General features: G+C 44.1%; 1 protein-coding gene across 1 annotated transcript in view; it reads left to right on the top strand.

Moving 5' to 3' along the window:
- Positions 1-4,473, top strand: part of LOC310880342 (uncharacterized protein) — a 232,441-nt gene that overhangs the window by 43,087 nt on the left and 184,881 nt on the right. The gene's annotated exons all lie outside the window — the stretch shown is intronic.

The following is a 4,473-nucleotide window of genomic DNA, read 5'->3' as shown; positions in this document are numbered from 1 at the left end:
CCCCGCGCATGCGGGCTGGGCCGCGGGGAGGGCGCGGGGCGTGAGGGGGGGAACGGGAGCCGCGGAGCGGCCCGGCCCGGCATGGCGTGACGGGGCTGACGGGGCCCGGCTCTGGGCCGCGCTGCAGGGCCGGCAGGGTCCCCGCGGCACCACGGCGGCCTTGTGTGTGGTAAACGGCCCTCGGAGAGCAGGGCTCGCTTCTCCGAAGGCAGCGCTTGTATAAATCTGAAGTGGCTTCGGTGTGGCTTGGTCTTGACAGCATTCACGTTCCTCATTTCCTACGGTACCTGTACGCGCTAAACAAGCAATAAAACCGCTCTGTAGCTCTTATGTCTGTCTTCCTTAAAAGACCTGAGTGCGCTTCCCCTGCTGCATCAGCAGCAGCAACCGCTGCTGGCGTTTACAGGCTTCATTTTTTAAATTATCTGCTATTATTTAGCGTGTGCGATGTGTGCCTTAGCTGTGAATTGTAATTCTGTTGTGCTCAGAGTTTCTCTGGCTTGGGGCTGGAATGCCGAGCGCGGCTGCAAGCATGCCATGTGATAGCTGTTCCCCAAATTTATGTTTATCATTACATAATTATGTGAATAAACAAACCTCCTGCATGCTTCAGAAAGAATTTATAAAGTTCGTACAATTCTTAAAAGCAAGCATCAAGTTTTCTTTGTTTTGTTGTAAAGATACAACCACAGAGGCATACCACGCTTTTTGAAAATAACCACTGGCTTTGCTCTTCTCTGTCTGAAATGAGGAAAAAAGATCAGTTTTTCTCCACATCACGCCCTTGATTCCACTCATCATGCAGCTGCACAAACACTTGTGCCAGCACAACGGCGTGGACAGGATGAGTCTGCCTCCATCTCTGTGCTTCCCAGCAGGCTGCACAGGGAAGGGCCCCTCTCAGCACAGAGGAATCCGTGCTGAAGGAGTACTCAGAACCGTCTGGTTTCAAAAGCTAGGGGTGTTTCAGCAGAGAATGAGCCTAAGAGAACAGAGAGCTCACCAAGAACGAGAGGGAAGCTCCCAGACACAGACAGGAAAAAGTTATTTTGGTTAGTTAGAGCAATTCCATGGAATATAAGGAGTGAAAAAAGGAAAAGGGGAAATTTTGTTTTCCCAGGTATTCAGGTTCGGTGATATTTCTAGGTACATAATGATTCTCTAATAGTCTAGGGCCGAGTTCAAACTGACACAAATGGAGTAACCCTCGTGAAGCCGAACGTTCCTACCCCAGATCTGCGTTCTGCTGTTCAGATTTTACAAACCTTACCTGGCTGGAACTTATTTTAGATCAGCACATGCCACCTTGTGGCAAATTAATATCGTGCATCTGTTTGGTTTTTTTTTCGTTTTTTTTTTTTTTCCCCTCCACTCAACTGCAACACTTTCTTTCTTTATTAAGGTACTGCTTCTTTTTATATTCCTTGTATTTTGAGGCTCACATTGCTGTGGTGCCAAGCTGGGTTTCATCACAGAAGTTCTTCTGCTTCATCTCAGTAGTTCCTGCATACGTTGGAAACCCAATTTGGTGATATTTTGCACTTTGATCACGTGTTCTGCCAATATAACATGCTTTTCAGCAGGGCCTTCTGAGTACTTTCCAATTCAGAGCCATAGCAGCTAGCTGTAGTTACTTAATCTGGACAGTAAAGCATTGCAAAGAATACGGAACGCCTACCTTTAAACTTTTACTGTGATTTCTGCATCCAAATCGTTCCTGCTCCTTACCTCTCTGGCACAAGCACTGGACTTAAACACGTTAGTCCTCATTTTGTTTTCTTAGGTCCCGCTTGCTCACTGGGTATATCACTGTTCTTTTCCAGCGTAAACACAGCCTTTACAAAGAGGATTTAGGTTTTCGCTACAGGCCTCTCATTTGCAGTGTTTATGCAGGTGTATCACAGATTATACAATGTCTGTCTTGTTTGCAGTGAACATCAGTGTTATGGGAAGAGAACAAAAGACTGCCAGAGATGATCAGCAGATGTAATGAAACAATGCCAGTAGCAAGAAAAAATAGCTGGAAAGGCCGCTTTTGAGGTTAGAGCAGTCCGCAGTGGAATGTGGTAATGCTGTTTTTAGTTTCGAGAGTGGATCTTAAGTAGGAGCAAGTTTGCAGATCCATTGCAGCCAGTGTATCTCCTAGATACCGTGCGAATGTTTTGCTGGAACTCATTCACCTTTTTGGCTTCCCACTTTTTCCTGGAACAGACAATGATGCCTATTGCCACAGGTTTTCCAAGATGTTTTGCCTGGGCAGTGTTGGTGACACCTCCCACTCATCCCTCCCATCCTCTGACGTGCACCACCGTGAGGGTGGGACTCCTTGTGCCGGGGTGGGTTTTGTTTCAGAGCAGGACAAGTGCAGCAGACACGTTTCTTCCCATCTCACCCATTTCTTGTCCTTTCACTCGGTTTCATCTGGATTTGGTTCCTCTTCCTTTTAAAAAGATGCAACTGTTTCTCTGTCATGTTACCAGTCTTCCCATTCTGTAGGGGTTGGTTTATTATTCTGTTTTGTTTTTTGGTTTGTTTGTTTTTTTCTTTTAATTGAGTGTTTGTATGGGATGTTGTATTGAGTTTCCATCTATTTATCTTTCCAGATTTTTTGTATATACTTCACATTTGTTAGCTTCAAGACCTTAAAAATGCACTTTGACCTTTACGGTTGTGTTAGCCTGGGAAAGAAAGTTGGGAAAAGAAAGAAGGGCTAGGGAGTAGGAACTACATTTTCATAAACCATCTGGAATGACCAAGGAGCAGAGTCAAGCAGTGAGTCAGTGTGCGTCTTTTAGTTGCCAAAACAGAGCAACCTGTCACAAGATTTGTGCGGGAAGACAAAAAATGTAGATCAGGAAGACTGAGCTGCAGAGGTGAAACCTTGTGTTATATGATCTTTAAGGCATTAAACAAAATCCAGAGACCTCAGGATTAGACTCTGACAAAAAGGATTGCAGATATTTGTAGGAATATAGCTCGTTAGCACTCCTGGAGCTGTGTATCCAGAGGGGAGGGGACAGCTCTCAGGTAGATATGGAAGTATTGCTTGAGAGCTGTATTGTAGGTTGTCTTGGACGAAGGGTTGTTCCAGGTGCATCTGCCTGGGAATTTGTGTGATACGTTTAGCTAGCACTTTCAGTAACTCCAATCCAAGTCCCTGAATAAACCCATCCCTGTAAAAGGGAATCGAATGCTCCTGGAGGCAGCACTGAGTCAGATTCTTCATCTCTCTTATGTTGTTCTCTCTATGGGAACAGGAGTGAAAACATGACATAAAGTAGTAAGTGCCGTCAGTGCCATCATCGTGTCTTAAAGTTTGTCTTATGTTCAGCTGCAGTGTTATCCAGAAGGCTGTTCTATAGATAACAGTCAAAAGTACGGTCCATAATTCTACCTTTCTTGACATGATAGTGGGACAACACAGGTGTTTTACCAGCTCTGTGCCACTCAAAAAAATCAACCAAACCAAACCACCTGAGGAATCAGATTGCTTCAAGCTCACAGCATCTGCAGTGTGCTGCGAGTGTTGTTACGGACCATAGTAGAGCAAGGGTTTAGAGCACGTGGTGTATGATGACCACGTAACCAGGCATGCCTGAGTGCAGGGCATTCAGAACAGTGAATTTGAAATACGTCTTCACCACTTGCTGGGAAAATAAGTTATTTCAGTGCAGTTATCAGAAAACAGTATATATGGCAAAAGTGGACTACTCAGTGAGATTTTAAAACACGTTTGCTTTGGCTGTGTTCTTGTCACCCCTTCCATGAATGTTTGTGCCAGTAAAAACAGCTTTGGAAGCCATGTGTCCAGAGTTTAAATCGACAAGTGCGGGCGTTCATGCTGGAAGGGCACAGACACTTCTTAGGGGATGTAAACAACACAGTGAGATGTACCTGCTTTGTCACAGCTAACCATTTCACAAGCGGCTTTTCTAATTCCGTGGATTTGAGTTACTTTGTTTTTAATAAAAATAGAGTGCTTTAGCAGTGTAGTTAAACTTGAGGAAACCACATTTGATTCAGGAATATTATGCGGGCAATAAAAAGAGGCTTAAAAAAATCAGCCGTTTTCTGGAAATTATTTGCTCAGCTCTACTATTAATATTGTTTTGTTTGCCAGACTATGATCAAAAACATTTGGCAGGCGAGACTTAGGAAAGTAAGCCAGTGAAGTTGAGCTGTCATCTAAGCACATACAGAAAAACTGTTCTCTTGGCATAGAAAACAGACTGTTTACAGAAATAATAAACATGCCCTCTAAAATTATGTTCCTTCTCTCTAAAATCATGGAAGGTCACAAGACTTTGACCCTACAGAAGGAGCATAACACTTTATGAGACTTCTGTCAAAGCACATGATAAAAAATAAATACACTGTAATAAAGAAGTGTCAGTCTGATGGCTCAAATGTGCCTTCCTAACGTATTCTGTCTCCTTTCCTTAAGATGTGGTATGCTTACTGCCACGCAAAGGG

The sequence above is a fragment of the Anser anser genome (genome assembly GCF_964211835.1).
Source record: "Anser anser genome assembly, chromosome: 12".
NCBI lineage: Eukaryota > Metazoa > Chordata > Aves > Anseriformes > Anatidae > Anser > Anser anser.
Note: the sequence above shows the minus strand (reverse complement) of the source record. Positions and strands in the feature narration are given on the sequence as shown.